Source organism: Cibotium barometz, chromosome 36, assembly GCF_041138505.1.
Source record: "Cibotium barometz isolate CiBa-2024 chromosome 36, ASM4113850v1, whole genome shotgun sequence".
NCBI lineage: Eukaryota > Viridiplantae > Streptophyta > Polypodiopsida > Cyatheales > Cibotiaceae > Cibotium > Cibotium barometz.
In genome coordinates this window covers 33158018-33171196 of record NC_141081.1, presented here as the reverse complement: position 1 = coordinate 33171196, position 13179 = coordinate 33158018, and positions in this window count along the sequence as shown.

The following is a 13179-nucleotide window of genomic DNA, read 5'->3' as shown; positions in this document are numbered from 1 at the left end:
CCATTGTTGGGTATTCGGAGTCTCACGTGAATAGCCCTTGTACGTGTCCTGCCATGTGTGTGTAAACCCCGTTAAATGTGTCCATCTTGTGTATGTCCACTATTGTGTGTAGGTGTGATCACCCTCTTGGGTGTGAACACTCACTTATGTGGTGGTGGCAGGTTCATGCTACAAAACAACAGCATAAGTTTACCTCACTTTTACTTTTCTGAAAACACATGCTCTTATAAATTGAGGCAATTTGGATCCTCGACATGCAAATTGAGGCGATTTGGATGTTCAACATCCGAATTGCTACAAAATGGAGGGATCGAAGGCCGCCTCTGAGTAAAGTGGTAGAATGCCATTTGAAAATTCTATAGAATTTTGACCAAATGGTGAACAAGCCCCAAGTGACCCGATGAAGCCATTAATTCTAGGCTCAGTTTGGCTCATTTTGAATATGGTTATTTAATTGATCCATTTTGATGTGTATATCAAGCATTTATATAAACTCTCCAAAGATGGGACTGGGCTTGGCTACGTAGTTTTTATATTTGATGAAGAATGGCAGCATTGGCCAAATCAAAAAAGCAAGTGAAGTGCAAAGCCAATCTACAAGATGAAGAGAAGGATCTCATACCTCTACTGCCTCTGCTCTTGCCTAAAAGGTAGCACTCACTGTCCGAGTGATGAAAAGATCTCGACATAACTGATTGTTGGCCGTAGATGAACTTGTAAGAGATTATTCCCAGTTGTGAGATGAGGATATCTTGTATATTTTAAGTGGTAGTGGATGTAAAGCTCCTCCCCTACAGCTCCTTACGATGAAGAAATTCTACTAGTTTGCGAGATGAGAACATCTCACGTTTTTCAAGTGGGAGAGGATGTAAGATTCCTCCCCTACATAGAGAGATTTAGAAGATAAATAATTCATTAAGTTAGAGTGCAACTAAATTTAGTCATATTCTACTAATTTAAAGGTGGTCTCTAACTTTAACCTTTTCCCACACCTACCTTGCATTAATGAGGGGATCTTAGTTATCTCCACTTAGTGACTACAAGAAGGAGTGTTTGGTGTAGCCTGGGTACGGATAGAGGCTAAAGCGAAAGGCTTAGCGAATCCAAGATGCCGCACGTGCACATGAGAAGGGTGTGCGCACATGCATGCAAGTGCATGTGCGAGGTTGAGTGCACATGCAAGTGGGTGAAAATAGTATGTGCACCTCGCACATGCATGCAAGTGCATGTGCGAGGTTGAGTGCACATGCAAGTGGGTGAAAATAGTATGTGCACACCAAGCAGGCTTATTCAAGGATGTCTTTAATATAGCCACCTTCTCCCAGATCTTTACATTTTGAGTACACTCCCAATCATAGAAGGCCATTCTTGGATTCTCCCATGGCCACTATTTCATGCACTGTGATGCATTTTAAAGTAAAACGATGGATATATGAGGCCTTGGGGTCATGTAGGAATGATATAATTAGGATATAATTTCCTAATTAGGATATAATTAGGCCTTGGGGTCATGTAGGAATGATATAATTAGGATATAATTTCATATTTCATGCACTGTGATGCATTTTAAAGTAAAACAATGGATATATGAGGCCTTGGGGTCATTTAGGAATGATATAATTAGGATATAATTTCCTTAGTAGTTTCACTCTTTCTACTTTGACCTTTTGGCAACTAAGGCATTGACGCATAGGATTTAACACATCTCCCTAATAAAGACCAAGCTAAAAGAAACTTCTCTTTACTGTCATAAAAATGTTTTCATATCCAAGATGTCCCATAGAAGTGTGTTCCTTGGTCACTCACTAGTTTGAATGGACAACTAAAGCAGGTGATTATGTTCTCATAAGGAAACTTAGTAGTTACCATAGTATTTGTCTTTTGGGAAGCTCTTGCTTCAGCCCATTTGGTAATATAAATAGTGTCAACAATGCTATTGTGAGCAGCAAAAATACTGTGAAATAGAAAAATTTGGTCAATAGGTGGTAAAAAACCCCCATCATATGAGCAAGCATATGGGCCACATAAGCCCCATGAAAGAGGGCAATTTTTAGCACATTTTCTTGAAGAAGGGAGACATTTAGGCCAAAGGGCATTGAGAAAGAGAGAGAGAGAGAGAGAGAGAGAGAGAGGAGAGGAGTGACTCTCATAAAGAGAGAGGGGGGGAGAGAGGCCCATGCCACGAACCTTATAGAGAGAGAAATAAATTGATAGAGAGAGAGTTCTAAATTCTCTCACCAAACTCCACTACATCGATATTTCTTAGTAGGTTGCTATACCAATCATGAAGGTACCCTACACTCACAATATTGAAGATAATAGTATCAACGAGATCTAGGGAACATACTAATTGGATGAATAACAAGTTGGTATAAATGTTATCCCATGTGGTTTGGAGATAGCAATCTACATATAAGGTTCTATCAGTCCTCTCCACAACAAAGGACTCTACTAGAAGATCAGTGAGCTGACAACATCGTCGAAGCGAAGGAGTGTGCACACATGTGTGCAACAACTATGCATGGAACATCTCCTAACTTGGGAGATTTATCATTTTTCTTGTATTTATGTTTTTATGTGTGTTGAGTCAAGGGTTCTCTGCCCAAGTAGTCCCCAAAAATCTGAAAGAAAATAATCTCCATGTGTGTTTTTCCCTTACGTATTTGTAACGCCTTGTGTTATAAGAGGCTCCATTTAATCCATGTCTAAGTTATAGGAGAGGAATCTTACATCCTCTCCCACTTGAAAAACACGAGATGTCCTTATCTCACAAATTGGTAGTCCCATTTTAAGATTCAAGATGAAAAAATCATCTTAGTTAAAATCTCGCACATGGGGATTCTTAAATAAATTAAGAACACTACCAAAATTTCATCCTTGCCTTCTTCAACCTGCATTTCTATGCTGCACTTACCTTGAGTCAACAAAAATCTAAAAGTTTCTTCTTTCTTGAGCTCCTCACTCACCACAGGGAATTATTGAATACTCTTTTGCAGTAAAGTTTCAAACCTAATTCCTCACATTACACATATTTAGTGATCCAAAAATTACTTTCTCAAAAATAAATCAAGTTTGTGGCCCACTGATGGTTTTCATTCTGGCTACACATATAACTCTTCTAATGCCGTACGAAGAGTTGGGAAGATTGTGCTCACTGTTGCAAATGATGGTGGGATAATCTCTCTTTCAAATGCATTGTATGTGCCAGGGACCCTGAAGATTTTATCTTCAAAGCCTTAATGGATAGCTTGTCTAGCACATGAAAACAAATTGATAAATTTTTCACATATTTGGCATGTTAAATCATGCAAAGTACATGTGGTATCGCCTTCAATTTTGAAAGGCGATCATTCCGAGTGGGCATTATAGAGAGTTGTGGCATCATGAAGATGATGGGGTCCGTAAGCAAGAAGGGGCTATGCATAGACTACGCAAAGCTATGCAAAAGGCTATGCATAAGGTATGCATAGACTACACAAAAGCTATACATGAGCATATGCATAGGCTATGCATAGAGTACGCAAAGCTATGCAAAGGAAGGGAGAATGATAGTGGTGCCATTCTCCCCTTGAAGGTGATTGGGAGGCCTTGAGAATGGCACCACTGCCATTCTTCCCCTTGAATATAAGGGAGAATGGTAGTGGTGCCACTCCCCTTGAAGGTGATGGGAGGCCTTGACAATGGCACCACTGCCATTCTTCCTTGAATGTAAGTGAGAATGGAAGTGGTGCCATCTCCCTATTGTATGTCAAGTTTTAAGGTCTAAAATAGGAAGATAATAATAGGAAAATGTTTACAAGAAAAACTAGCATGCCCTCATCGACCCAGACCTCTAAGACATGTGCAAGACACATCATTGGGTCCCTGAATGTTAAAGTGGCACTAAAAAGCTTTTCTGGAATACACTAATTCTAGCTATTTAAGCTAGGTCCTAGTTACATTATTATGGGAAAAACAAGAAGAAAAATCACATAGACCAAGATTGTGGTAATAATTCATTTAAAGAAATACCAAGGTCATGGTTATCTAATTCATCTAAAGTACATCTCATTATGGTCACGCTCGACTATGTGTGTGGCACGCCTATCTCTCTCCCTCTCTCTCCTTTTATGTATTATAAGACCAAAACATCATAGACAGCCAACCGTCTCTCTCTCCCCAATGCACGCCTCTCTCTCTCCCTCTCTCTTCAATGTGAGAACTTCTCTCTCTCTCTCATCTTTTATTCATTGTTACTGTGGGCAGTTCCAATGGTCAATGTGCTACTTCATTTTTTTGCATAAGGAAACCTTGAACAGCTTTAGAATCAGTTTTAGAAGAAGCTTTGAAGGTTTCTTGGTCATAAATGGGGATGCCTTCTTCACAAGAAATTCTCAATTCGGGGAATTTTCATCGAAGCAAGACACCAACACATATTCTCATAAGATAGTATGAGGCAGATAGAAAGAGGCAATATCGTCAAAAGGTATCTACAAGAAGAATGCAAGAGGAGAACAATGAAGTCAATGAAGACGAGACACTTTTTACCAGGTGGGGACATAAGCTGGCACAGATTGCCAACCCCGAGTGTGGGAAGGAGTTCGTCCAAAAAGTCATTTCGTACAAGTGCTGGGGTGAAAAGGCTAGCAAATTCACTACTCCAAAGCTAATTTTCATTGACTTGTGGATGTGAACTCACCTTCTAAATAGGTAGAAAACATTATTAGACCCATGGTTTACGCAAGAGACATGTTTAGGGACTCTCATGAAGCCAGGGAAAACTACATAAAGAAGAAGCAGATGTTGATGCCAAGGAGAACTGCATAAAGAAGAACCAGATGTTGATGCCAAGGAGAACTGCATAAAGAAGAACTAGATGTCATTCTAACATCGTTTTAGACTAGGCCACAAGAAGAAGAGGTTTTCCTTGAGCTCTATTGGGAACAAGTTAGAGTGTGGACTTGCTCAATTTATCAAAGCCTTGGAAAGGATAGAGATGTGTCCTCGCACACGACGGCATAGTCAAGCAGTTTTTCAGTTACAAATGGAGGATTTATCTTCTCCTTTGCCTCCCGGTCTTCATTCAGACATCTGGTGATCATCCCTTACCGAGTCATCTTGAGTCTCTCATTTAGACATATGACGAGATAGACCTAGTTTTATCCCGCAGGGGGAGCGTAGTCTCTAAATGATTCCTAAAATCATACATAGGATACCATCCACATAGACCCTTTGCTATTTTACAGTGATCAAGCCATTGGGTTTCTTGTAAACCCTTTGCTATTTTATAGTGATCAGGTCGTTGGGTTTGCCTAAACCCTTAATCAGAGACTTCTATGATATCGACGACATCTTTTGTCCCAAGGTAAGTTGATGTTTTTGTTTGTTATTTTATTTTTTAATATAGGGTTTTCTTGTAGCCTGTTACAATGCCGTATGAGGCTTGGTGTGCCCTTCTGAGTTAAACAAGACTCCATTTGCGATGATTTGCTAAATCACTAAGTGCACATGAATGCGTCCTTGGGTGACTTTTTAGAGAAAAATGCATGCTAATGTGATCCTAAATGGAAGATATGGCCTCAAAGGAGCACATGAACAGGATAAACTTTTCTAGAAAAAGTGCATGCCAATGGTATCCCAGATGGAAGAAAAGGTCCTAACACCTATTTTCCAACAATGTCAAGTTATGAATTTTTTCCCAAGAGAGGTTTTTGCCTTTTCGCAGCCTGTTTTTAAGCATGTTTAAAAAAAGAAATTGAAAACAAGCTGTGTGAGAGACTTGTAGTATTTTTAGAGTACTACAACTTGTCTGTCTAACTTTTTTTTTGGTTCCCTCATTTTGGACCCTCAAAAAGTAACTAGAAAGTGATCTACAATTTTTTTTGGACTGTTTTATGTCATTTTTAGCACATTTTGGGCCATTTTTTGACTTGATTTCCATGTTAGAATATAATTAATTTCTATTAGTTAAGTCATTTTTATTTTTCTACTTCTTGTACTAGCATAGGAATATACTCCTTTTCCACACTATGAAGTGTATAACATGCTCATGAGACAACATGATGCCACTGATTAAATATGTTAAAAATATACTCCTTTTCCACACTATGAAGTGTATAACATGCTCATGAGACAACATGATGCCACTGATTAAATATGTTAAAAATGTAAATTAACATCTTGATTTAGACTCAAACCTACTGCAGTTAATCAAGCCACATTTGACCTATTTAACTGTATGTACATATATGTATGTATGTATGTATATGTATATATGTACATATATATATATATATATATATATATATATATATATATATATATATATATATATATATATATATATGTACATATATATATATATATGTATGTATATATGTACATATATATATATATATATGTACATATATATATATGTGTGTGTGTGTGTGTGTGTGTGTGTACACATATATATATGGTAAGAAAAATCATCACTTCTATTAATTGAACTATTTGCACTTTCAATCTTAGAATGAGTCCAAATTTAGATTCTACATGTGATTTTACCCTTGTATAGCATTTTATAGCACTCAAAATGGACACCGAAACGAGTCTTTACACACAATTTTAGTTAAAGAACATAAACTTCTAGTCACAATAAATGCTCATCCAGGCATTCGATTGACAAATGGTTCATACCCACATGACTAGGAAGACTCCTCGGACATTTTTGCCGGACCCATCCCCCCTCCCCCCCACCCCGGGCCACTGACGGCATGTAAATTGAGGACACCTCAAGAAAGGGCCGTACACACACAAAGGCACCTATATAATGGCCACCCTTGCATAAGGTCCTCCCTTGTGACATGTGGATACACATGTGGACCGTACCTTTGGACCACATGCATGCATCAATCCCTTTCCCCAATCACATACAATCATTACCCGGGCACGTCTCGTACCTGTTCAGCACCCCTGCCCTATCCATACCCGTGTGCCTGGGGATGGCAGTCTACTGCAGTCCTGCCCATGGCCGACAGAGCCTCTGCCCGTGACCCGTTCCATACACCTCGACACCCTCCCCTCCCCCCCCCCCCCCGTGAATAGAATTTTGGGAGTGGCTCCCCATTCCCTCTTGTGCACTCTGAAGCTCTCCCTCTCCCCCTCTCTTTCACTTTGAAGACACCTCCCCCCCCCCTCCCATATGCGGTGACTTAAGCAAGCCCCCTTTTTGCCTTTAGAGGAGGTTTCTTTGGGAAACTACTTGGGCTCATAGAGTGAGCAAACGGTGTCAGAATTACAATTCGACTGAAGCATTGGAATCGCGAGGATACGGGCTACGCAAAGGTGATCATCACTATGGTCCCTCCTTGTAAACGTTAAAATGTCAGCAATGGAGAGGGAGGGAGATTGAGAAGGAGGGATAGCTTGAGAGGGATGGAGTTTCTGTAACAATGGAGAGCTTAGAAGAAGAAGAAAGAGGTTCAAAATGAGCTCTCCAAACCTAGAGTATGTTGGGGGGAAGTTTAAGAGGAAAAATACACTTTTGGGAAAAAATTAAAATTTTTAATGTTTAGGGTTTTTTAATCCGAGACATTCTAATTTCTGAAAGTGATGGGGGGACCTCAAAGTTTGGGGCTCAGGGGCTCAGGGGAGGTAGGCCAAGTGTGGCATGACCGTCATCTTAGAAGACCACAATTTGCAGTAGGTGACTTGGTCATGGTTTATAACTCCAAGTCTCTGAAGAAGGCTAGGAAGCTAATGTATGGGTGGCAAGGACCTTTCAAGTTGGTGGACATACTCCCCAAAGGAGCGCTTCAGTTGGCCACCCTCAACAGCAAGGCGTTACCGTTAATAAATGACTCCTAGGTGAAGAAGTATTGGCACGTTTGCTCTTCGAAGGGGGGCTTGTTGGGTCCTTGTATCTCACTAGTTGAGCTCGGCAGTGAGCTTGTAAGTATACCTTGTTTGAACTTTGTAACCACCAACGTAAGCTTGCCGTTTATAGTATTACCTTGTTTTGTGACAGTGTTAGCAATGATTAATTTTGTATGTGGTAGCAAGGGACATAACTAATGGTGCAACCATGCAAGCACCCTTTGTAATGATACTATGATTGTAATGATATACACATCCATATTGCTTACATTATTTTAACTCAATCTCCTTGTGAAGATAATTGTATTTTTTAGTTTATGCCACTTCTTTAATATATTCTAAATACTCATGGGTGGAAGTGAGCCACATCCATGGGGGGACATTCAACCCAATGCTGTGCACTCTCCTCTTTCTTCTTTTCTTGCTTCATTAATTAATGTTCATGCGTATACATTATGGTAATATGTTTAATTATATATGATAAATTTTAATCATTTTGATTTCAATTTTATCCTCTGCACAACAATGGTATCAGAACTTTGGCGACGCTCCATTCGATGACTTCGACAAGTATAGCCTGTTCTAGCAATTGCATGAGGGCTCTCTTTATCACTCTTCCCATTCTTGGCTTGATTTTTATATACCATTTACTATGGAATGGAGTGTGCATGATGGAGAGGAGATCATGGGTTGCCAACTCTGATTGCATGAGGATTATTATGAGGTGCCAATAAAAAGAGTTAGATATGATCATGGGTTGCCAACTCTGATTGCATGAGGATTATTATGAGGTGCCAATAAAAAGAGGTAGATATGATCGGTGTGGAATGTTACTATTCCACCACACCGATCATTCCACACCATTCATTAGGAGGCTTGTGGATGAGGTAGACTGATCCTAGAAGCAAGGCTTCTTTGTGAGTTTGTGGGAGAAGTTGGGTCCTATTCTTGGATAGGTGATCTATCCATAAATTGCACTACTAGTCTGCCTGCCTCTAGGTCACGTGTGATTCTTCCTGAGCTAGGCTGATCGTCACTCTTACTGGTGCTATCAAAGACCAATCTCGTTTGGCTCCAGGCTGTGTTGATCGAAGGGTCAGATCTAATAAGTGATGGTGCCTCGGGGGAACTTACCTCGTCAAATAGAGGGTTGTTCCATACCAACTTCCCTAATCTGAGGTGCAAGAATGAGTGGTCCAGAAACCTTTTACCAAGCTCTATAGGTCCTTGGAATGGACATGCAAACCACAGGGAATGTGCATGAAAACCACAGGGAACGTGCGTGCATCGGTCTAGAAACGGGCACACGATTGTGGGTGGAACGGACATGAAGACAGGGGAAATGGACGTGGAACTGAAGTGGCACATGGACGTGGAAATGGGGTGCACATGGCGTGGGAAGGCAAAAGAATGTCCACGGATTTGTGGACAGCCCCCACAGGAGGAGAGATGGCATGCAAAGGTTGCATGGTCATAGGATGGAGCTATTGTATTAGATCCCCGCCAGGTGACAGCCATAGCCACAGACTTCTTTCAATCTTTCCTCACAGGTGTCCTAGTATCCCCACAGGTGGTGGACACATGAGAGGGTCTGGCGGCACACGAGGGAGATGGTTCCCCCTACTCTTCGGTCTTTCTGTTGACTTATTCCAGAAAACTTAGCTAGAAAAGTAAATTTTAATTTAGCTGACCCTTTGGATAATTTCTCATCTCTAATAATTCTCACAAATTCTTTAGATCCGGGGTGGTCAGCCATTGTTGAGGAATTACTGAAGGGGTTTCAATTCTTAGTTAAGCGACAATTCTCCTTATGGTGAAAATATATGCTAAACCCTTAGAAGGGTGAACAATTAAATGCATCATTAAATAAAGGGGTTAGTATAGGATAGTGACGTCTTTCGACCTTACATCATCGACCTTACATCATGACCATCGTGGATGGACATAGAAGCTGCTTTGTGCGATGCCTTTGGTGAGATGATCTGAATCTCTTCAAACTCTAATTCTAGAATTGGTTCCAGAGGGGTGAAAGTAGAGTGAGAGAGAGAGAGAGAGTTGGCATGTGGTATGATGGAACACTTTGAACATAGTGTATGCATGATGGGCCCTCTAAACACATTGTATGCATGATGGGCCATCTAAACACATTGTATGCATGTTTGACATGGCATAGGATAGATCACACATGATGGGCCCTCTAAACACACTACTACAATGCGCCGGTGAGAGAGATTTGAATGGCCAGTCCTCCCCTATCCTCCTTGTACATCTTGACCACTCCAGCCTCGGTGTCCTAAGCAACCATAACCCACATGATGATCCGGCTCTCACAGCTTTGTCCATAGTAAAGATGCAAAATTTAATCCTCGTATCGTTATTTCATCAACAAGCAAGTTCATCATTTATGTACATGGAACTTCATGTATACATGGAATTAATAGCACAAAACATGCTGGCACTTGGCAATATTATGCCATGAAAAATTATCCAACAGTGGTATCTGGTGGCAGGGAAGGTGCTCACCAACTTTGCTGCCTTCCTTCTGACTCTCCTTCAATTTTCATGGCTACATTTTAGCTTAAATGGTGTTTGTCAACACCCCATTTGTGTTATTATCAACCTTGAGTAGTAACCTTTCTCTTTCCAAATTTAGTGAAATTACCAAAATTAATTTAAAGAAGTCAATTTTATTTTTTCCAAAATGTATGGATTTTTCTAGATTTCCTAATATGGACTTAAAACTAGAATGTGGTTTTTGTAAGAGTATTTTAATGAATTTCTTTATTAAGAAAATGCCTTTTTTTCAATGATGATATGCACTTCAACTTTAAAGAACAATGTATTGCTACATAGGTGGATTCTATCTTTGTGTCAGTCAAAGGTGTTGCCATCCATTATTCTAGCCTCGGCCTCACCCCCCTACCCCTCGGCACGCCGACCTCACACCCCACAGCCGTCAGCAGAGAGGGAGAGGGAGAGGGGGAAGAGAGAGATACAGAGGCAGAACAAGATAGAGGGAGAGCGAGAGGGGGAAGAGAGAGATAGAGATGAACTCACATAGACTTTCTTTTTAATTCATATGCATACGTTCCAAAGAGGAACTTATTTAGAATGTATTTTGGGCAGTGCAAGAAACATCACTAGCCTAGCAGGCAGGTGGGTATTATGGGAATATTTTAATATTCCCTGAATTAGGGAGGGGGGGTATATTAACCACACTAGTTAACATTATCACTTAACCATGGTTATGCTTCTTTGTAATACCTCACTACTCATCTTAAGAATATCCAAATCAATGCACCTAGATAAGTTTGATGGGCATGGATTCCACACATGGCAAAATGAAAGTAAAGTATCACTTAATGAAGGATGGCATTTGGAGTGTGACTAATGGAGAAGTTTTTCCTCTCAGCTTACTTAAGTTATCCGTCCAGGCAGAATTAAATTCTGACATTCTGGGAAGAAACCACATTAAAGTCGTAGCTTATAAGCACTTTTGCATAGATATTTGATGATCATATAGGTTCCATAATATCTAGGGCTAAGCTTCTTATTTCCCAAGTGATCTAGAGCTAGGTCACACCCATAGAAAGACTTTGTCTCCTTCCTTGAATCAATGTAGTGTTTCTACTGGTCTTGAGCAGCTTTAATATCCTTGGATGTCCTTTGTTTGTTCTTCCATTTCCTTGAGCATTTAGAGAACTTGCAACCATTTTAAGGGAAAGAGAGGATTCGAACAAGATTCCCTTTAAGGAATGAGACGAAGAAAATTTGATAGTTTCCTTATCTTAATGCTCTCTCTTATTTAAATAAAAGAATGATTGATGCAAGTTGCTTGGAAAGTGATTCTGGGCATGCTTAATCATGGAAACTACCATGAACGGCCAGGATGTTGGAGGGATCCAGGCCTTCATTGGCCAAAATCAACCTTTGGAGCCTCCTCTTTGTCCTCGTCAGAAGCTCCTTGATCGCTGCTGTCTTCCCTCTTTGTCCTCTTCCACTTCGCCGGAGCTTTCTCTTTTGCCATAGCTTTCCCCTTTGGTGTCCTCTTTGCCCTTTAAGCCATAAGGTTTCGAAGGCTTCATTGCTGCAGTCTTGTTGCTAATAGTCTGCCCCCCCTCCCCTTGGGGACTACCCGCAGGAGGGGGGGCGACTATTAGCGATGTCCCCCCCCCTTGGTGGGTAGTCCCCAAGGGGGGTCGGACTGACTATTAGCGACCCCCCTCCCCTCCCCCCTTGGGGAGTAGTCCCCAACGTGGGGGGAGGGGCCGACTATTAGTGACGTTGGGCCCAAGGGGGGGTGGGGGGCTGACCACACCACATAGCCCTGCAATCCTCTCTCTCTATCTGGATGGAGTTGCACCAGAATAGAGACCACTATGACTCATCTATAAGAGTGAGTGCAGACATTTCCAAAGTTATGGGCAAATACGATGGTACAACCGGTCAAAAAGGTGCAAGAAAGAAACACCTCAAAAGTGCCAAGTTTTTCATGAGTGGGTTTTAGTCATCTACAAATGGAGGTTACCCAAGCCATATCTACTAACTAGATCTACTAAGGGTGACCTGCATGAGGAGGTCATTGCCCTTGTGATGAGTGAACTATCATCATCCCTATGTGTAATAAGGGATATATGGCTAGCCAAATGCTCACGACTAGTGGAATGCCCATCAACATCAACTGATGCATCATCATGAACATCTAATGTGTCTACATGATCCCTAGGGAAATAGGTAGACATGGCCATATCATCATCTATAAGACTAGATGCTATCCCTAGGGAGATAGGTAGACATGGCCATATCATCTTATTTCAATCCCATCAAAGGCAGATGGATATGATGAAAAGGATGAAAAAGATGGACTTGATGGAAATGATGGAAATGAATCTTCATGAATTGGAGGATCCGCAACAATATTCGAGGTAATGGGGATGATGAAACTGGAACATTGTTTGATAAAAGAGATATATTGAAATGATGTTTGTTGAAAAGGTTATTTTCTAATGCATGCTATTATCTCTAAAAACTCGTGTCGGCTAGGGGGAATACCCCCTCTCTGTACTCGAACACAACAAAAATTAAAATTTTTGATCCGCTATTAGTTGGTGGAGTGATTTTTCTGGTTAATTTCGTTAACGAATGAGACCTCAGCGTGCTAACTAGTTACGTGAAAAACTTATGCATAGCCTATGCAAAGTGTTAGCCTATACAAAGCGTTATGCATAGCCTATGCAAAACTTATGCAAAGCATAATGTATAACCTATGCAAAGCGTTATGTATAAGCCTAAGCATAGGCTATACATAGGTCCTCACCTTATGCTAAGCACAATGCATAGGCT